This window comes from Callithrix jacchus, chromosome 2 (assembly GCF_049354715.1).
Source record: "Callithrix jacchus isolate 240 chromosome 2, calJac240_pri, whole genome shotgun sequence".
Taxonomy (NCBI): Eukaryota; Metazoa; Chordata; class Mammalia; order Primates; family Cebidae; genus Callithrix; species Callithrix jacchus.
This window is the reverse complement of record NC_133503.1, coordinates 73,661,318-73,683,448: the sequence shown is the minus strand read 5'-3', so window position 1 is coordinate 73,683,448 and position 22,131 is coordinate 73,661,318. Positions and strand designations below refer to the sequence as shown.

Genomic DNA, 22,131 nt, shown 5'->3' with positions numbered 1-22,131 from the left:
ACAGAGATACAGACCAGTGGAACAAAACAGAGGCACCGGAGGCAACACAACATATCTATAACCATACAATCTTTGATAAACCTGACAAAAACAAGCAAGGGGGAAAGGATTCCCTGTTTAACAAATGGTGTTGGGAAAACTGGCTAGCCATGTGCAGAAAGCAGAAACTGGACCCCTTCCTGACACCTTACACTAAAATTAACTCCAGATGGATAAAAGACTTAAACATAAGACCTGGCACGATAAAAACCCTAGAAGGAAATCTAGGCAAAACTATCCAGGACATAGGAGTAGGCAAGGACTTCATGAACAAAACACCAAAAGCATTGGCAACAAAAGCCAAAATAGACAAATGGGACCTAATGAAACTCCACAGCTTCTGCACGGCAAAAGAAACAGTCACTAGAGTGGATCGGCAACCAACAGAATGGGAAAAAAATTTTGCAGTTTACCCATCTGACAAAGGGCTGATATCCAGAATTTACAAAGAACTCAAACGGATTTACAGGAAAAAAACAAACAAGCCCATTCAAAAGTGGGCAAAGGATATGAACAGACACTTTACGAAAGAAGACATATATGAGGCCAACAATCATATGAAAAAATGCTCATCGTCACTGGTCATCAGAGAGATGCAAATCAAAACCACATTGAGATACCATCTCACGCCAGTTAGAATGGCGATCATTAAAAAATCTGGAGACAACAGATGCTGGAGAGGATGTGGAGAAAAAGGAACGCTTTTACACTGTTGGTGGGAGTGTAAATTAGTTCAACCATTGTGGAAGACAGTGTGGCGATTCCTCAAGGCCTTAGAAATAGAAATTCCATTTGACCCAGCAATCCCATTACTGGGTATATATCCAAAAGACTATAAATCATTCTACTATAAGGACACATGTACACGAATGTTCATTGCAGCACTGTTTACAATAGCAAACACCTGGAATCAACCAAAATGCCCATTGATAATAGACTGGATTGGGAAAATGTGGCACATATACACCATGGAATATTATGCAGCAATCAGAAATGATGAGTTCGTGTCGTTTGTAGGGACATGGATGAATCTGGAGAACGTCATCCTCAGCAAACTGACACAAGAACAGAAAATGAAACACCACATATTCTCACTCATAGGCGGGTGATGAAAAATGAGAACACATGGACATAGAAAGGGGAGTACTAAACACTGGGGTCTATTGGGGGGAAAAGGGGAGGGCCAGAGGGAGGGGGAGGTGGGGAGGGATAGCCTGGGGAGAAATGCCAAATGTGGGTGAAGGGGAGAAGGAAAGAAAAGCACACTGCCATGTGTGTTCCTACGCAACTGTCTTGCATGCTCTGCTCATGTACCCCAAAACCTAAAATCCAATAAAAAATTAAAAAAAAAATATGTACAAGCTTAAACAGCCGAATGGATCAAGCAGAAGAAAGGGTATCAGAGGTCAAAGACCAACTTAATGAAACAAAACAACAAGACAAGAATAGAGAAAAAAGGATAAAAAGGAATGAGCAAAGTCTCCAAGCAATATGGGACTATGTGAAAAGACCTAATATACGCTTGATTGGTGTACCTGAATGTGACGGAGAGAATGAATTCAAGTTGGAAAATACTCTCCAGGACATTATCCAGGAAAATTTTCCTAATTTAGCAAAGCAGGACACTATTCAACCCCAGGCAATACAGAGAACACCACAAAGATATTCCTCGACAACCAACCCCAAGGCACATAATCGTTAGATTCACCAAGATCGAAACGAAGGAGAAAATATTAAGGGCAGCCAGAGAGAAAGATCAAGTTACCCATAAAGGTAAGCCTATTAGGCTTACAGCAGATCTCTCAACGGAAACCCTACAAGCTAGAAGAGAGTGGGGGCCAATATTCAATATACTTAATCAACAGAACTTTCAGCCCAGAATTTCATATCCTGCCAATTTAAGCTTTACATTTGAAGGAAAAATAAAATCTTTTAGGAACAAGCAAGTACTCAGAGATTTTATTACCACCAGGCCTGCTTTACAAGAACTTCTAAAAGAAGCACTATACACAGAAAGGAACAACCAGTATGACCCTTTCTAAAAATACACCAAAAAGTAAAGAGCATTAACATAAAGAAGAATTTTTATCAACGAAAGGACAAAATAGCCAGTTAATATCAAATGGCAGCAACCCTAAATTTAAATCGACCAAATCTCCCAATCAAAAGATACAGACAAAATCTAATGGTATATCCAAAGATATACATAGACTCAAAATAAAGGGTTGGAAAAAAAAAACGTACCAACCAAATGGAGAGCAAAAATAAATAAATAAAAAGCAGGAGTTGCAATTTTCACATTTGACAAAATAGATTTCAAAGCTACAAGGATACAAGGGTAAAAGGATTAATGTAATAATAAGAGATCTTAACACCCAGATACATAAGACCCATAATGAGATTTAGATTCAACGAGACAGAAAATTGATAATGATATCCGGGACTGGAACTAAGATTCAGAACAAATAAACTCAATAGAGCTCTCCATTTTAAACACACAAAATATACATTATCCACAAAATCTAACGATATATCTAAAGATATACAAAGACTCAAAACAAGGGGATGGGAAAAAACTCACCAACCAAATGGAGAGCAAAAATAAATAAATAAATAAAAAGCAGGAGTTGCAATTCTCATACTTAATAAAATAGATTTCAAAGCTACAAGGATGCAAGGGTAAAAGGATTAATGTAACAATAAGAGATCTTAACACCCAGATACATAAGACACATAATGAGATTTAGATTCAACGAGACAACAAATTGATAACGATATCCAGGACTTGAACTCAGAGCCAGAACAAATAAACACAATAGAGGTCTCCATTTTAAACACATAAAATATGCATTAACCACTTTAAACACTCAAAATATTGATCGGCCATTATTGAAACCCATTTTAGGAATGAAGTAATATTCCTTTTCCCCTCTTTTTCTTTTTTTCCCCTTCTTAAAAAAAAAAAAAAAAGAAATGGGATAACATATCTATGATGGGAAGCCCCGTGCAAGAAAAGTTCCTTGGTGATTTTCCTTTGGACTATAGAAACAATGGAGGATAGTTTAACTTTTTCTTCTCATCCAACATTTCTTTTTTTAACTGTAGTAAAATATACATAACATAAAATTTACCATTCTAACCATTTAATGTGAGCAATTCAGTGGTATTAAGTACACTCACGATGTTGTACAAACTTTCCCAGTATCTATTTCCAGAACTTTTTCATTACCCCAAACAGAAGCTCTGAACTCATCATTTAGCAATAACTCCACATTCCCCCACCCCCTAGCCCCTGGTAACCTCTATTCCACTTTCTGAAAAAAAAAAAAAAAAAAAAAGAACCAGAAGTGGAGGTTGCAGTGCCACTGCACGCCAGCAAAAAAAAAAAAAAAATGTAAAGTGCTCCGAACAATTGGTAAAATCATTAACTTCATGGGGGAAAATAGCAAAGGATATGAACAGGCAGTTCCCAGAAGGAAAGTAAGTGAATGTATAAAAATATACTCAGTTAAAACATTTAGTTTCTTGCTTAGCTAATTGCCAAGGCCGAAATTATTTATAGAACCCACCAAGGGTAAGAAACTGGGACCTAGCATTTTGTGTGTGGGAGTGTAAGGGGCTCACTTACTAGAGGACAGTTTGGGAGGAACTACAGACATGAAAGAAACCTTTTTTTTTTTTTGAGATAGAGTTTTGCTCTCATTGCCTAGGCTGGAGTGCAATGGTGCAATCTTGGCTCACTACAACCTCTCCCTCCCAGGTTCAAGCAATTCTGCCTCAGCCTCCCGAGTGGCTGGGATTACAGGCACCCACCACCACACCCAGCTGAAGTTTTTTGCATTTTTAGTAGAGACGGGGTTTCGCCATATTGGCCAGGCTGGGCTTGAACTCCTGACCTCATTATGGGCCCATCTTGGCTTCCCAAGATTACAGGCGTGAACCACCATGCCCAGACTTGAAACCTTTCTTTTAAACCAGCTTTCCAGCGCTAGGACAATCTTCTGAAAATCCCAGTACAAAGAAATTTGCACAATGCTTACATGTATTACTAACCAGTAATTTTGGTCCTGCTTAGTTACGACAAAAATGAAAAGATTCCCTACGTGGTCCTTGTAGAGAAAGCTTGCAGACCTCTGCATTACAGAGAGGAGGTATGAAATTTCAGGCTTTGGTGTGGGTGGCTAGGAAGGTCCTTTGGCTTAGGAAATGGTGATTCCAAAGGCGGTTGCTCTCTGGGTGCCAGTGCTGTCCTCCTCCTCTGTCCACCCTTGGACACCCTTGAATGCAAGTCAGTGCATTCTGAGCACTGGCTTGGCAGGCAGTGCACAGTGGGACAGCCGTCACATGCTGCTTCCCAAGATACCCAGTGACGGGCTTCTTAACAACACGGATGTGTTCTGAGAAATGGTCCTTAAGTGGCTCCTGGTGTGAACATCACAGAGTGCACTCATACCAGCCTAGACAGTGTACCTCCTGCGCCCCTAGGCTGGGTGGCATAGTCGTTCACTCCCGTGATATCTGTGCTATGACAGGCCATAGGAGTTTTTCAGCTCCATCATAATCTTATGGGATCATCATCGTGCATGTGTCCCTCTTTGCCAGGAAGGTCACTGTGCACCACATGACAGCACTTCCATGTCTGCCATTAACACACTGTGAATCAATCCCTTGGTGCCACCTCCCAACAGCTACCTGCCCTAAAGCCATCCTGATGCCACTTTTCCATCATTTCTTCCTCAGTGCACATTACTCCAAACTCCACAGGGACTGCTGCTTGCCTGACATGCATTCTGGGACCTTCTGGGATCCTGTCTCAGTGCCCCTGAGCAGAGGTGGCAAGCAAGAGCCACCACAGCTCAGGTACTGCCTCTGTCCAGGCCCTCTTTCCAGGTCCATAGGCATCCTCCCTCCCCAGGTAGAGTGCAGCCTCCCAATCTTTCTTTCTCCCCATCTGAGAGGTTTTGTCTTTGTTGGGGTTGCTGTAGCACAATACCATACACTGGATGGCTGAAACAATGAACACTAATTTCTCACAGTTTTGCAGGCTGGAAGTCTAGATCAGGGTGCAGCACAGTCGAGTTCTTGGTATGGATCCTTTTCCTGATTTATGCCCAGCTGCCTTCTCACTGTGTCCTAACGAGACGGAGAGAAACCAGCAGCACTCAGTCTGAATTCTGTATCCCCATGAATCTGAGAGTGTGCTGAGGCCAGGAATCTGTCCTATTAGAACCTAGACCAAGACGTGGGACAGGAGTTGAGCACATGAATGAATGAATGAATGAATGAATGAATAGAAAATATGCGAGTGGTAATAATCCTTCATTCACTCAACAAACCAACCCTCCACAGTCCTCACTCTCAGCTGGGGACATCCCTTGAAAAAGTCGAATCACCTCTGGCTCTGGCCAGTCCCAGGGGACCTTAACCTGTCCCCTGACAGTGCCCTGGGTGAGGCCACCAGCACCTCCCTCCTGACTCAAAAAAGTGGGGCTCTTCTAGCAGCCCTACCTGACTACTCTTGGATCTGCAGGGCTTTTGATTTTATGAAAGTCACTCACTCATTTATTGAAGGGGGACTCCATGTTCCACCCTTGAACCACACCTCTTTTGCACTATTTGTAAGAGTTTGAGGCCTTTTAAAGATGAGTGGCCATGAACTGCAAGTCTGGTGAAAGTTATAGACTCCTTCTCAAAATAATGCTTTTTTTTCTTCTTTGAGACAGGGTCTTGCTCTGTCACCAAGGCTGGAGTGCAGTGATGAGAACCTAGCTCACTTCATCCTTGACCTCCTGGGCTAAAACGATCCTTCTACCTCAGCCTGCTGAGTAGTTGGGGCAACAGGTGCATGCCACCATTTCCATCTAATATTTTGTATTTTTTTTAGAGGTGGGGTCTCCCTATGTTGGCCATGCTGATCTCAAACTCCTGGCCTCAAGCCATTCACCTATCTTGGCCTCCCAAAGAGCCAGAATTACAGCTGTGAGCCACCACCAGGCCAATAACCATAATTTTTTAGTACTAATGAGCATAAGTGATATTTCAAAATACCTTCAAGAACTCTGATTTGATACGTGATTTGAAGGGATCTGTGATTTCTTTTTGTTTTGCTTTTGAGACAGGGTCTGCCTCTGCTGCCCAGGCTGGAGTGCAGCAGCACAACCTTGGCACAACCTTAGCTCACTGCAGCTTCCAACTTTGGGGATTCTGAGATCCTCCCACCTTAGCCACATCTATGATTTCCATTAGCAGTAAAGGTCCTGTTGATTCCACTGTTGTGAACTGAACACAAGCCTGGGAATCTCGTCCAGCAAGAGGGCCCAAACCTGGAAGAGAGCGTGCGCAGAAAAAAAGGAGAAAGAAAAGAGCGGGGTCTGGAGGCCTGGATTAGGCTATGCCCAAGCAGCAATTTTATTTTTGCAATAGGTTCCGTTATATACTTTTCTGCTTAATGTTGTTTACATCAGATCAAAGCATTTGTCAAATAAAAGAAACAAAAAACAATTCTGGGAAACTAGTAAAAGGAACAGCACAAGGTAAGTAAGTTACGCACAGTAAATACTTAACAATTGTAAATACTGAAGTTAACATTTTACAACGAATGTAGCAAGGATCCAAAAATGAACACAATGAAGCAATAAACCATAAGGAAACGAAAGTGGACACAATGCCTCCCAAGTCCTCATGTCCATAAAGTAATGTCTGTTAATTATTTTGAATAGCATAGTCCCTCTCTCGGTTCCTGCTTTCCCTTAGCTCGACTCCCCAAACCAGGGATCTGTGTCCCAGCTCAAGCTCACTGTACGGCAAGGTCCATTTCCTAGGGGCCTCACACGGGAGCTATCCCCACAGTTCTCCTTCATTCCACTGTGGTTTGTAGCCTCCTTTCAGAATGGAAAACTCTATTTCAATTCGTGATTAGGAAAAGTATGAGTTCTATTCTTTGTTCCCACCCAGGTTCACAGACTTCTTGTTGTCCCGACCCCCTAGGAAAGGAATCTTCCCTACTTCTCAGGGCCAGGCCTTCACCTCTTCCTATGGGCAGCAGATGGCGCCAACAGCAAGAGGTTCCTTCAGACTGTGGCCTAGAATTGGGTCAAGTGGCAGAATAGTAGAGCCTGCAAGCAGGGACCAAGTCTGCTGAAGTGACTTGCATGAGGTGGGCATGACTGAGCTACCAGCATAACTAAGAACACCTTCATCTAAGCGCCTGGAGTATTTCATTAAAGTGTGCACTAAGAAGGGAAATCATCCACAAGGGATCCACTAAAGGAGGGTTTGAAGGCCTTAAGTCTGCACACATGCACCCCTAGGTCAGTGCAGTTCCTGGAGGAGGTCTTCAGGTTCTCAGGACAGTGGATGCCAGGACTTCCCATTCACCTTCTGGTTTTCCCCTGGTCACCTGTCACCCAGGACAAGTATCTCTCCTGTTGTTGCTTTTATAAATAGAGAAAGGTCTCATGTTGCCCAGGCTGGTCTCAAACACCTGGAGCCAAGCAATCCGCCCACCTCTGCCTCCCAAAAGTGCTGGAACTACAGGTATGAGCCGACACACCCAGCCCTGTTCTGTTTCTGATTATAATCCTGAGCTTTGTCCATGTGTCCCTTTGAGCTTGGCTAATGGACATCAACACATAAGGAGCTTCCACTTGGACAGCTGAGGTGGGAAGATCGCTGGAGTCAAGCAGTTCCAGACCACCCTGTACAACATACGGAGATCCTATCACCACTAAAAAATAGAAGAATAAAAATTAGCAGGTGTGGTGGCAGATGCCTGTAGTCCCAGTTACTTGAGAGACTGAGGTGCGAGAATCATTTGAGCCCCGGAGGTGGAGGCTGCAGTGAGCTGTGATCGCATCACTACACTCCAGCCTAGGTGACAGAGTGAAACCTTGTCTTGAACAAAAGAAAGAAAAGGAAAATTTCATGACCAATATGGTGACAAAACGGAGCATGGGAGGCCTGAGAGTGTGTGGCAGTGACTGCAGAGAGAGGTGATGGTGGCAGCAGAACTGTCTGGGGTTAACAACAGTGGGCACAGAGATGGAACAACAGGGATGTGCTAGCATCATTTTCTAAGAGAGGGGACATTTGGGTGAAGCTGCTTGGGGAATGGAAGGCCATGAGTTCGGGCCTGAAGCTGGAGCTTCAAGGCCTGGAGAAATTGGAGTGGAAATGACAGAGGAAATATCCATTTCATATCCTCAGTTTGCCCAAGAGATGTCTGTGCCCCATGTTTACTGCAGCACTATTCCCAATAGCCAAGATATTTGACCGAAGTAAGCAGCCATCAGTGAAGGAATGGTGGAGACAATGTGGTGGATATGCACAACAGAGCATCACTCAGCCTTCAAAAAGAAGGAAATTCTGTCATTTGTGACAACATGGATGAGCCTGGGGGACATGTTAGGTGACATACCACATGATATCACTCCTATGTGGAGGCTAAAATGTGTAACCCATAGAAGCAGAGAATAGAATGGTGGTTGCCAGAGGCTGGGTGGGGAGGGAGGGGTGAATAGGGGAGATGGTTAAAGGATACAAAATTTCAGGTAGACAGGAAGAAACAGTTCAAGAGTTCTATTGTACAACATGGTAAGTATAATAAAAACAATGTATTGTATTCTTGAAAATCAATGAGGCCAGCAGGATGGCTCTCACCTGTAATCCTAGCACTTTGGGAAGGCTAAAGCTGGTGAATTGCCTGAGATTAGGAGTTCAAGACCAGCATGGGCAACATGTTGAAACCCCATCTCTACTAAAAATACAAAAAAATTAGCTGGGCATGGTGGTGTGTGCCTGTAATCTCAGCTACTGGGGAGGCTGAGGGACAGGAATCACTTGAACCTGGAAGGTGGAGGCTGCAGTGAGCTGGGATCGCATCATTGCATTCTAGCCTCAGCAACAGAGTGAGAGTCTGACTCAAAAAAAAAATCACCAAGAGAGTAGATTTTAAATCCTCTTACCACACACTCAAAATAATATATGAGGGAAAGACAGAAGGAAGGGAGGGAGGGAGGGAGGAGAGAAAGCCAGGTGAGATGGGAACTAGAGATAACAGGGAGAGCATGGATAGTCTTTGCAGCTGTGGTGGTGGATCAGGCTGCCCAGGGAGAAAGTGTGAATGAGAACAGAAATCAGGCCCATGCCTGTGGAATTCCAACATTTAAGAAAGGTAGAGGCCGGGCGCGGTGGCTCACGCCTGTAATCCCAGCACTTTGGGAGGCTGAGGCAGGTGGATCACGAGGTCAACAGATCGAGGCCATCCTGGTCAACATGGTGAAACCTCGTCTCTACTAAAAATACAGAAAATTGGCTGGGCATGGTGGTGCATGCCTGTGGTCCCAGCTGCTCAGGAGGCTAAGGCAGGAGAATTGTCTGAACCCAGGAGGCGGAGGTTGCGGTGAGCCAAGATTGCGCCATTGCACTCCAGCGTGGGTAACAAGAGCGAAACTCCGTCTCAAGGAAAAAAAAAAAAAAAAAGAAAGGTAGAGTAAGAGGAGAGTCAGACTCTGAGGCTCAGGAGGCCAGAGGAACTGGAGTAGGGGTCATATTTCAGGTCCGCTCTGTTGAGGCTTCAGAGAACTGACAAAGGTGGGAACTGAAAAGTGCTCATGGCTTTAAAAGCACAGAGGCCACCTGCGACTGTGGCAAGAGCTGTGCTGTGTCCGGAGTGACTCCTCAGTTGAGAAAGGGGCTCTGCCTGGGATGGCTTACTAAGCAGCACTCTTGCCATCATTCCAGGGGCACAGCAGGACCAAATCAAGCAAGCTCTCTGCCCTCATGAGGCTTACACCCCAGGGCAGAGCCAGGCACTGAAAAAAGAAACCAACACATGATGTATATGATTTCAGCCACTGATCAAGCTGTCATGACTGGCTAATTTTTTTTTGCATTTTTAGTAGAGACAGGGTTTCCCCATATTGGTCAGGCTGATCTCAAACTCCTGACCTCAGGTGATCTGGCTGCCTTGGCCTCCCAAAGTGCTGAGATTATAGGCATGAGCCACGGTGCCTGACCTCCCATTCATTTCTTTAAATCTGAAATGTAATTCCCTGTGTGGCACCTTATTTCTAATGTAGGAAAAATAACTGTCATCAAGCATAAATTTTATTCTAAGGGTATGATTTAGTATCCTTAGATACTAAAGGCAGGAGGCAGAGGTTGCAGTGAACCGAGATTGTGCCAGAGGTTGCAGTGAGCCAAGATTGTGCCAGAGCACTCCAGCCTGGGCAACAGAGTGAGACCATGTCTCAAACAATATATATATTAAGTTTAAACTGCCAAGAATTATGATGTTATCTGCACAAAACAATATTTTGGCATGTCAAGAAAAAAAAAGTCCCACAGCAGCATCTATTTAAAATAAAAGATGGGCTAGGCGCTATGGCTCACACCTATAATCCCAGCACCTTGGGAGGCTGAGGCTGGCGGATCACTTGAGATCAGGAGTTTGATACCAGCCAGCATGGCCAACATGGTGAAACCCCTACTCTACTAAAAATACAAAAATTCCCCAAGGGTAGTGGCACATCCTTGTAATCCCAGCTACTTGGGAGGCTTGAACACAGAAGGCGGAGTTTGCAGTGAGCAAAGATCACCACTGCACTTCAGTCTGGGTGACAGCGAGCAAGACTCTGTCTCAAAAAAAAATAAAAAAAATAAGACAACCACAAGAATTCATGCAGAATATTTTAAATATTCTTGTTGAACACAATGATTTAACTGATTTTTCTTCAATGATAATGCTCCCAAATATCCTATATGCATCCATGGAAATTTAAGGAACCTGGAATAACATCATCCATGTGGAACATCTTGAAAGATAGTATTTTGATGTCAGTGAATTACACAAATGAATCGACAGTCCTTGTTAATTTACAGAGTGTGGTCATTTTGTCCTTTAGATTTGCAGAATTTGTGAAGAAAAAATACAACCTGCACACCCAAGACAAGGACAGTTCCTGCAATGAAACTGGCTGCATCAAAGGTAGACTTCAGCCCAGGTCGTGAGGTTGGAGTCACAGTGGTATTTGTTGTACCTGATGTAGTACCTGGAAGTGTAGAAAGGGAAGGCTGAGTTGTGGGTTTAACTGTAGAACTGGTTGGCACGAGACTGGCACTGGGCACAGAAATCTGTCCCATTCACCACATGACAATCACTAACTGTCGAATTATGTGAACAACAGCTCTCTCCTTCTTTACATTCGATCCAAGAGCAGGTAGTATTGACAATGCCAGCATTAAAACGGGAAACACAGCTGTTTCGGCTTTCACAGGTTTCTGGTGCCAGAACGGTGACCAGCGGGAGGGACGTTACTGGGCCGGGGTTATCTTGGAGACAGGCGCTGAAGTTTGGGTGCAGAGTGGTGTTCCCATCCGCGGCCAGCACGCAGAGCGCGGCCAGGAAGGTGGTGCCCTAAAGCTGCCAGCGGGAGAGCCCTTCCATTGCGTCCTCAGCGCCAGCGTTCAGGCGAAAGCTGAGGCAAGCCATGCTCCCTCCATCCCTCCGTACCCCGCGGCGCCCCTCCGAGACTGCGAGACTGCGCTGTCCCGAGGGAGAGCGCGCGGCCACAAACTTTTTTTTTTTTTTTTTTAAGATAGAGTCTCCCTCTGTTGCCAGGCTGGAGTACAGTGGCGCGATCTCAGCTTCCTGTAACCTTCACCTGCTGGGTTCAAGCTATTTTCCTACTTCGCCCTCCCAAGTAGCTGGGATTACAGGCGTGCACCACCATACCTGGCTAAATTTTGTATTTTTAGTAGAGATGGGAGTTTCATTATGTTGTCCAGGATGGTCTCGATCTCCTGACCCCGTGATCCGCCTGCCTCAGCCTCCCACAGTGCTGGGATTACAAGCCTGAGCCACCGCACCTAGCCCAAGCCACACACTTTTAAACAATCAGATCTCAGGACAACTCACAACCACAAAAACAGCACCAAGGGGATGGTGCTAAACCATTCATGAGAAATCCACCTCATGATCCAATCACCTCCCACCAGTTCCCACCTCCAATACTGGCAATTACAATTCGAGGTAAGATTTGGTGAGGACATATATCCAAATAATATCGCGAGCCATGACCAGTTGGAAATTGCTTTACTTTTTTTTAGAAACAGTCTCTCTGTTGCCCAGGCTAGAGTGCAATAGCCCAATCTCAGCTCACTGCAACCTCCACCTCCCAGGTTCAAGCGATTCTCCTGCCTCAGTAGCCTCCTGAGTAGCTGGGATTACAGCCCGCGCCATCACTGGTGGCTAATTTTTGTGTTTTTGCAGAGACGGGGTTTCACCATGTTGGCCAGGCTGTTGTCAAACTCCTGACCTCAAGTGATGCACCGGCCCCGGCCTCCCAAAATGCTGGGATTACAGGTGTGAGCCACTGTACCTGGCCTCTCCTCTTTTTCTTTTATAAATCCTACATTTGCCTTTATTCAAGAAAATCAACCAATTGATTTGTTTCCATGTATTTTTGGGTAAGTGAATGCTGTATCTCTGGGCTACTCTGACTCTTCAAACCACTACTCCTTTTAAATGGTGCCACTTACTCTGTTCCTTGGACTGGCTGTCTAAAGGCAAAAAGCACAGGTTGAAAATTTAATTGGAGTTGTTGTTACATACAACCATTGCAATATGGCTCTGTAGGAAAATGTATCACTTTTTAAAAGATGCTTACTGACGTATTTAGGGACAAAATTTTAAAACAATATTTATTTTTGAACACCAGTAAAAAACTATACATGTAAAGCTATTTTCACAAAACTGTATAATTGTGAAATACAATTAGTGGTTTATGATTGTTCATTATAGTAATCTCCATATCATTGGTATATTAAAAATATTTTTAAACATAAATATATTTTTTTCTTTTCTTTTTTTTTTTTAGATAGGATCTCACTTCATCACCCAGGCCGGAGTGCAGTGGCACAATCTCGGCTCACTGTAACCTCTGCCTCCTGGGTTCAAGTGATTCCCCTGCCTCAGCCACCCAAGTAGTTGGGATTACAGGCATGCACCACCACACCCAACTAATTTTTGTATTTTTAGTAGAGATAAGGGTTCACCATGGCTAGGGTGGTCTCGAAGTGCTGACCTCAAGTGATCCGTCCACTTTGCCTCCCAAAGTGCTAGGATTACAGAAGTGAGCCACCATGCTGAGTCTATATTTTTGGAGACACGGATTCACTCTTCATTCAGGTTACAGTACAGTGGTGCAATCATAGCTCACAGCAACCTTAAATTCCTGATCTAAAGTGATCCTCCACTTTGGCCTCCCAAAGTGCTGGGGATTACAGGAGTGAGCCACCACCCCTGGCCAATTTGAAATTTTTAATTGAACAACAAAAATGAACAAAACAATAATTTGGGCCCACATATACATAATTATTTGCTTTTCACCAAAGGCACCAAAGTAATTCGATATGAAAAGGAAAGTCTTTGCAACAAATGGTTTGGGAACAATCGGATATCCATAGAGGGGAAAGATATTGGTAAAACACAGTGGCTCACGCCTGTAATCCCAGCACTCTGGGAGGCTGAGGTGGGCAGGTCAAAACAATATGTTAACCTTTATCTCAACCTCACACTGTAACAAAAAATTTTAAATAGACTTTTTTTTTTTTTTTTTTTAGATAGAGTCTCGCTCTTGTCGCCCAGGATAGAGTACAATGGCAGGATCTCAGCTCACTGCAGCCTCTACCTCCTGGGTTCCAGTAGTTCTCCTGCCTCAGCTTCCCAAATAGCTGGAACTACAGGTGCCCACCACCATGCCTGACTAATTTTTTTGTATTTTTGATAGAGATGGAGTTTCACCAGGTTGGCCAGGCTGGTCTCCAACTGCTGGACCTCAGGTGATCCACCAGCCTTGGCCTGCCAAAGTTCTGGGATTACAGGTGAGAGCCACCACTCCCAGCCCTTAGAATAAGAGCTGAACATACTAACACACTGATTCTCTGAAGAGAAACTTGGAGTTCATTATATCTAACAACAGTAAGGGCAAGAGAGTCCTCGGCAGAATTTCCCTTTTAACAAAAAGCAGCCCCAAAGTCGTTTCTTTTCCAACAAAGAGCATCCTGAAAAATTGAGCTGCAAACATAGATAAGCAAGCTGGAAGCTTGCACGGGTGAATGTTGGCAGCTGTGCCAATAGAAAAGGGCTACCTGGAACAGGTATGTTCAACATGAAGGCTCCATCTTCTCTTTCCTTTGTCACCCAAGTGTACAATAAAGAAACAGGCAACATGGCCAAGGGCAAGTAGAGACCATCTGCATAATAAAAGATTGGGGTGGGGGCAGCCAGCTTTTCCCACCCTATGCAAATGACACCTAGCCCTAACCAGTTTTACTCCCCTTATGCAAATGAAACACCTGATCTGACCAATCTTTGGGGCCCTATGTAAATCAGACATCGCCTCCTCAAGCTCTTTTATAAAACCTGCTGCATTTCACCACAAAGCCGGCTACCCCGTTTCTCCGAGAACCCTGTCTGCTACCAAGAGCTCTATCTCTCTCTGCCGCCTATTAAACTTCAGCTCTAAACCTCACCCTTTATGTATTTGCGGCCTATTTTCCCATGGCCATGAGACAACGGGTATTTACCCCAGATAATGACACTTCAGTAATTTTCTGGCACTTTCCGGAGAGTAATTTGCTTCTGTGTAACTTTAAAAGTTACAGAATTTTGGCCCATTAATTATGCTAGATATTTATTTCTTTGTATAATCATGATGTTATACACAGACTGAGTCACAAAGATAATCTTGCAATGGTGGGGGTGGGGAATCTGAATCTAAATGTCGAACAACAGTGACTGCTTAGATATCTAGAGTTCTTCCAAACACTGGAACAGTAAAAATGGTGTTGTGGGCTTTTTCTCCCCCGATAACAGTCCTGCCCCGGGTCTGGTTGAGGGATACAGGGAGTTCCGGCAGGCCCAGGTCCCCGCTCCTCCTGCAGCACTGCACCCGGACTCCGCTGCTCCTGGCGCTACAAGACCTGCTCGCCGAGATCCCCGGACGACCGCCCCTGGGCAGTGGGGTCTGCACAGCGCCAAGCCTGCATCGCGCACCCGCCAGGACCAGAGCCGCGCTACGGTGGAGTCCTGAGCGCCCCCAAGTGGTTACATGTGCGGCACTGACCCAAACATCCAGAAAGAGTCACCGAAAACCGCACTCCTCAGAGAGCATCTGAAGGTATTTGGAACTGCAAACCGTTACCAAAAAGCACGGTGTTACGGGCCCATTGGTTGTGTTTTGAAGGGCGACCCCTACCCCTTCCCCCGCGTGGCCTATGGTTCTTTGTTTACAGTTTAATAAAAGTGAAAAATGAAATGTAGAAATGAATGGCATTATAGTACATTTGCTGAGGTTTTTCTTTTTACTATGGAATCTTTCTAGCGAAATTAAGTATTTTGAAAAGGCAAGTTACAAAACACAATGCAAAGTATTCTTATTAAAAACATAGCTTGGCCTGGCGTGGTGGCACACTCCTGTAATCCCAGAATTTGTGAGGCCAAGGCAAGAGGAGTTCGAGACCAACCTGGGCAATATGGTGAATCGCATCTCTATAAAAAATACCAAAAGTAGCCGGGTCTGGTGGTGTGCACCTGTGGGTCTAGCTGCTCCAGAGGCTGAGGTGGGGGGAATCACTGGAGCCCAGGAGGTCGAGACTGCAGTGTGTTTACACCACTATACTCCAACCTGGGTGACAGAGCAAGACCCTGTTTCTAAATAAATAAATAAATGGCATAGCTTGTAGAGCTGAGTGGGGTGGCACAGGCCTATAATCCCAGCTACTCAGGAGGCTGAGGTGGGAGGATTAATCAAGCCCAGGAGTTCGAGCCCACCTTCAGCTAAATATCATAAACCCCACCCTCTGCCTCAAAAAAATAATAAATATAAGACAAATAAGTTAAAGTATCCATGAAAATAATCTACAAAGCTCCAAAACAAAATATTAGCAATATGCGTGGCATGGTTGACGGTGCTTTTCATGTTCTTTAAGCTCATTTATGCTACTTTTTCTTCTTAGATGTGTCTCATTATTCCACAGTGAGCACATGTTAATGAAAAATGTTTAGTGTCTAAACATACAAATAGAAACTCATCAGGAACTGAAAGAGCAGGCTGGAGGGGACAGAAAAGGTGCCTGGCACAAGCTCCGAAAGCACTGTGGGGGCTGAGCTCTGATGGAAGCCGCCTCTGTCTTCTGATCACCCTGGTGCAACACAATGGTGTGCTCACCTAGCCTAAGGATGCCAAGGGGACATCCTCGGACAGGAAGCCAGCGTGGCCACACAGCAAGGAGGAAGGACAGTACTCCCCCTTATCCCATCCCAGGGGCTTCTTTCAACAAGTTATAAAAACAAAGACACGTAGGAAAGCCTGTTCTGTTGAGAGACTCTACTGTATTTGGTTCTCAGGCCTGTAACTGTCATAGGGAGAACTCAAAGACGGGCCCCAAGATTCCCACCCTGATGCACACACCTGCCTCTGAGTAGTCCACCTGCCTCTGAGTGAACATGATAGCATGTCACTCCCACAACCATGCCACTTTTTATGGAACAAAGGATTGTGCAGCTGTGATTGAGCCTCCTGGTCAGTTGATTTTGATTAATTAAAAGGGAAATTCTCCTGGGTGGGTCTGACTTAATCAGGCTCTTTAAAAGAAGGTGAAGTGCCAGAAACTGTGCACTGCTGGCCTCAAGGAAAGGGGCCTCTGGTCGCTTAGAGTGGCCCTCAGCTGACAGCCAGCAAGCAAACGGGAGATTCCAGTCCCACAGCCACAAAGAAACACATTCTGTCAACAACCAGAAAGGCTGGAAGAGAACCCCCTGCCACAAATGAGACTGCACCAATAGCCAACTGATACCACAACTTGCTACGGTATCAGTAGAAGACCTTGCTAACCTGTACCCCACAAAAAGCAAGATAATAAATCTGTGCTGTTTTAAGACACTAAATTTGTGGCAATTTGTTACACACCAGTAAAATCTAATACAATAGCCTTTCCAACTAAGAGATCTTAAGTGCGAATCGAATACACTTGCTTGTGCACATGTGCACAAACACACACGTGTACCTATCACTCAGATGTAAAAGGAATATTTCCAGCATTACAAAAAGTTTCTTCACACCCCTTGCAAGTCAGTGCCTGCACCTCCTTCTCCCAAGTTACAGGATTTTTAACTTCTGTTACCATAAATTAGTTTGGCTCATGCGTGAATGTCATATGTGAAATCAGCAGAATGGAGATCATTGGTGTCTGGCTGCATTTGTTCAGTATTGATGTTAGTGAAATCCAGTCACTCTGTTTGCAGCAGTAAGCTCATTATCAGTGTTATAATTATCCCGTATAAGACTATATACAATTTTACTCATCCAGTACAAAGATGGTGGGCATTTGGACTGTTTCCAGATGTGAGTTATTATGAACAAAGCTGCTAAGAATGTTTCTCCTCATGATTCATAAAATCAATACATACTCCCAATTTGTGGTCTGTTTTGTTGTTGTTGGGTTTCTGTTTGTTTTGTTGTTTGGTTGGTTTTGGTACAGGATCTTGCTTTGTCACCTAGGCTCAGTGCAGTGGGGTGATCTCCGTTCACTGCAGCCAAGACCTCCCAGGCTCAGCCTCCTGAGTAGCTGGGACTACGGGCACACACCATCACACCTGGCTAATGTTTATCTCTTTCATAGAGATGGAGTTTCGCCATGTTATCTACGCTGGGGGTTTTTTGCTTGTTTTTCTTTAGGTTTTTATTTTTCTTTGTATTTGTTTTTGATTTTTTGAAGTGAGAGTGTAGAAGTCTTCCCCTGTTCTGGAGCCCATTCCCCAAAGGGGGCCAGCAGTGGCTTCTTGAGTGGCCTTCCCAAAGCAGATCCTGAGGCCTGCGCTTTGACAATCCTGTGTGTGAGGTCGCCGATGGAGCCATTTCCCAGCCAGGGGCTTTGGTGGAGCGGATCCCGCCTTGGTTCTTCCCTGTGGATTCACCCCAACGTCCTGTTGGCCCAGAGCCCCTTGGGACACTTTATACTGAAGGAAAATATGTAAATGTATCATTGTGGTGAGGTAGCCTGGCCAAGCGGGGTAAGGTGCTGGATTAAGGCTCCAGTCTCTTCAGGGGCATGGGATTGAATCCCATCGCTGCCAACTTGCTGCAGTTTTGTCACTTTTCTCCCCTGTAAGTTACAAAAGGAGTAATGGGCCTCCCACTTACTCAGGATCTGAGGTTCCATTTGGCAGCATGCAGCTGTCGAGTGGATGGGCTCTGTGATGAGTTTGTCCACAGCAAGTGAAGGTGGGTTGAGTTCTTCAGAAGTACGGGTGGTTGAGGCTGGAAAGCAAAAGTGTAGATGCCCTCTTCTCTTAGTGCCTCTGCAACCCAGTGGGCATGATAGTGGGGTGTTCTAGGTTAAGTTCCCAGTGTAATAAGAGTGTGTGATGAGATAAAACCCACTCTGAGCTGTTTCCCTCCGGTTTCAAACCAGGGTCCTTTGCATGTTAGGTAAAAGTAATAGCCGCTATGCCACAGAAACCCATAACTTGCCACCTTGTCATAATGTTAGACAAGTGTTCTCTAGCTGTGAAAGGAGAGCCCCACAACCCTCAAGAGCATACACCTGCGTACGGGTCTATGCCCAAATTCTTAACAGCAACTCTTGGTTCTGGGGCAGCTTGCGTAGTCTCTTATTCACGATTCTTTCCAATCCCCAGCATTCCCAGAAATCTTGGTGATGTCACCACTAGACACTGTTGGGGGGCAAAACTGTCAAGGTAAAACAAAATTTAGTTGAAATGAAAAAAGCAGGCTTGTCAAGGATTTGAACAAGAAATTTAGTTGAAATGAAAAAAGCAGGCTTGTCAGGGATTTGAACAAGAAATTTAGTTGAAATGAAATAAGCAGGCTTGTCAGGGATTTGAACAAGAAATTTAGTTGAAATGAAAAAAAAGTGGGCTCGTCCGGGATTTGAACCCGGGACCTCTCGCACCCAAAGCGAGAATCATACCCCTAGACCAACGAGCCGGCTCGCAAACGAACTATAGAATCTTTCCATGATTGTGTTCTTCCTGAGTCAGTTCACCGAAGGGCGGATTTTTTTCTGGCAGCTTAAAATTCTCAACATCTCCAGTCCAAGCCCAGCCTGACCTCGCTGCTCATCTCCGTGTCTGCCACTAATCCTCAGCCGCCGGTAGCTCGACGCAGGGTAAATGCTCCGTAAAGCCCTGCCTCCTCTGGTCTCCCGGAATCCGAATGAGCGCCTCCCTACCCTCGGTCCACTCCAGCAGCAGCAGGGGCATCCATCCGTTCTTCAGGCTGGGCGCCCCTTCCCAAGGGAGTCCAAGAAAGGCGCAAATCTTGAGGCCCAGGGGCAGGATGCAGAGACTGGCAGAGCTGGAGAGCTCGGGAGAGAGCACAGTGCTGGGAGAGAATGCCGGACCGGCTGGGTCAGTAGCCGCGAGAAGCGAAGTGAAACCAGGGGTGGGGGCTCTTTATCGTTTTATGAAAAGATAATAAGCAGCACATACCCATTTGCAAAATGTTCAGGAAATGTAGGGAAGTGTAAGGCAGAAACGATCGATAACCCGGAACTCTGTCTTCTCTTGGTGACTCGGGCCACTGGGTTGTTGCAGAGCTCCTAGGCTGGGACCCATGCACGCGCGCTCCCGTGTTGCAGGAGCCGGGGTCCTGGCTCACGGCCCTAACCGCGTTCTCTCGGGATTGACCCCGGGCCGCCTCCAGCCATGGGCAAAGCCTGGGTCTCCACCTGGGCGGGCGCCTTCCTCTTCCTTCGCCTCGGACCTACTCTCGCCCAGGGCGCTTTAATTACACAGGTTTATTTAGTAGTAAAAATAATGATTCGGATTCCCTGCTTTAAAATTCGCGATAATCTACTCAGAGCTCAGCCACAGGTTTATTTTTGTGTCACTAAAAGACACATTTCCTGCACTGCTGTAAAACAGCGTGGGATGGTGGTTAAGCTACTCCGAAGAAACAATGCTCATTTTTCCATTCGCTCTCTCGGCGATCTTGCTCTGCTTGCGCCCGCCGCTGCCCTCGCCCCTCTTCTCTGCCTCTCCACGCTGGACTCTCCTGAATGCTGTGGCTGGCCTCCGGCTCTTCCCATGGTGAACATTTCAGATGAAATGCCCCTGGGTCCGCCCCACCCGGGAGAGCTCTCCCTTGTCCCAAGCCTCGCACCCACGCCTCCACCAGCTCCACCTGGACAGGAGCGCGAGCGTGGAAGACCTCCCGGCACCTCACCTATATGCCACCTAATTCGGCCAGGTGACCAGTGAGTGTATGGGAGCGTCTGTGACGCCCAAACTTTGAAAGCCCCAGAGTGCGAGGCCTGAGGTTCGCCCAACTGTTTGTTCGATTATTGTGGGGACTGCCGCTAACACCCCCACACACAAGCACACGCACGCACCCTGGGAGTCCACGGTTTTCGTTCGGAGGGTATCTACAGTTAAGCTCTCGGGTAGCTCACTACTGGTCCCCGTGGCCTGACTTCTAAAGTACGGTGATCTTCCTGTGGGGCAGTCTTTGTGGGATCGACGAGTTTCTGAGCAGCCCCAGGCGCGCGAGCGCCGGAATGTGCTGGCTGGCTCCTGAACTGCGCGGAGTGAATCCATCCCGGTAGTGACCCACAGTCTCCGCTCTTTGGACCGAAGCGGGCGTGGGTGAGAGAGGAAGCGCGTCCTCCTGGCCGGCAGATCCCGCTCGCTCTCCTCCCCGCCCAGTCAACGCAGTCCCAGCTCCGGTCTCTACCTAGGTGGCTGCGAGCGGTTTTCTCTTCTTTGGTGCACCGAACAGGGAAGTTTTCGAACCCTGAGCTACCCTGGAGTGGTGCCTGTATAAGCCGCGGCCCCACGTGGGACGGGGACTCACTCAGGGCTTTTTAAGGTCCCCTTCCGCTGGAGAGGGCGCCTGCGACAGGGGAATGTGCGGCGGGACCCGGCCCCGGCTCCGCCTCAGCCTCCGCCTGTTCTCAGGCCTCCAGAGTGCGCCTTCCGGGGAAGACCGAGGCAGGAGCCGTCCCGAGACCCCCAGGGGTCCCTTCCTGCACCTGGGCAGCGCCCCCACTGTTCACTGAGGACTCGGGCTCACTTTCTACACTTCCGTTAACAGCAGGAATAAATCAGTCAGAAGACCAGCATTCATTAGTTATATATATATATATATATATATATTTGTTTTTTTTTTGAGATGGAGTTTCGCTCTTGTTCACCAGGCTGGATTGCAATGGCGCGATCTCAGCTCACCACAACCTCCGCCTCCTGGGTTCAGGCAATTGTCCTGCCTCAGCCTCCTGAGTAGCTGGGATTACAGGCTTTTTTATAATAAATTTTTTCTAAAACTGCACAACTACATGGAAATTGAAAAAATTAAGGCAGAAATAGAGATGTTTAAATAAATAAATAATAATTTTTTTCTAAAGGCTGAAAGCGAATCTTGACAGGGAGATCCGTTAGGCCCGGGTCACGAATGCGGCAGTCTGCGCTTTTCTGTGTTAACTCCACAAAAAGAAGTCAGAGCTTGCAACACAGAGGCGGCGGGGACCCGAAGGCCGAAGGCGCGCAGCCGCCAAACACAGAGCTGTAGACCCCACGCTCAGCGCGCGCTGGGAGGAAGCTGCAAACAAACTCCGGGCGGGAAGGGGCGCGGTAGTGCCATCGTCTCCCCCTGCAGAGAGGGACAGAGACACAAAGGCGAGTCCCTGGCAGGAGGGGGAAGAACTGAGGGGAAGGAAAAGACGCTCCCGGAGAGCGCGCGCACACAGAAGTGAGCGGGGTCTCGGAGAGAGGGCGCGCGGGGCTCCGTGAACCCGTGATAAAAAAGGAAGCCCGCAGTGGGTCTGACTTTTCAAGAGATAAGAAAATGGTAGGAAAGCAGCCTTCCGTGGCGGGTACCTTGAGGTAAACAGAAAGTGACTCCGCCACGGTTTGGCCTCCCAGGAAGGCGGAAGTAGTTTCGCGTATCTTCCACTATTTTTCAAGAAATAAAAGAGGAAAAGTAGAAGTAGGCCCCAGCGAGAATTGAACTCGCGACCCCTGGTTTACAAGACCAGTGCTCTAACCCCTGAGCTATGGAGCCAACTGGG

General features: G+C 46.2%; 2 non-coding genes across 2 annotated transcripts; both read right to left on the bottom strand.

Annotated features, from left to right (window-relative positions):
* Positions 1-18,980: 18,980 nt before the first annotated feature.
* On the bottom strand, positions 18,981-19,052 carry TRNAP-UGG (transfer RNA proline (anticodon UGG)). Its single transcript has one exon. It is a non-coding gene; the product is annotated as a tRNA-Pro (tRNA).
* Positions 19,053-22,051: 2,999 nt separating this feature from the next.
* Positions 22,052-22,124, bottom strand: TRNAT-UGU (transfer RNA threonine (anticodon UGU)). Its single transcript has one exon. It is a non-coding gene; the product is annotated as a tRNA-Thr (tRNA).
* Between the last annotated feature and the right edge of the window lie 7 nt (positions 22,125-22,131).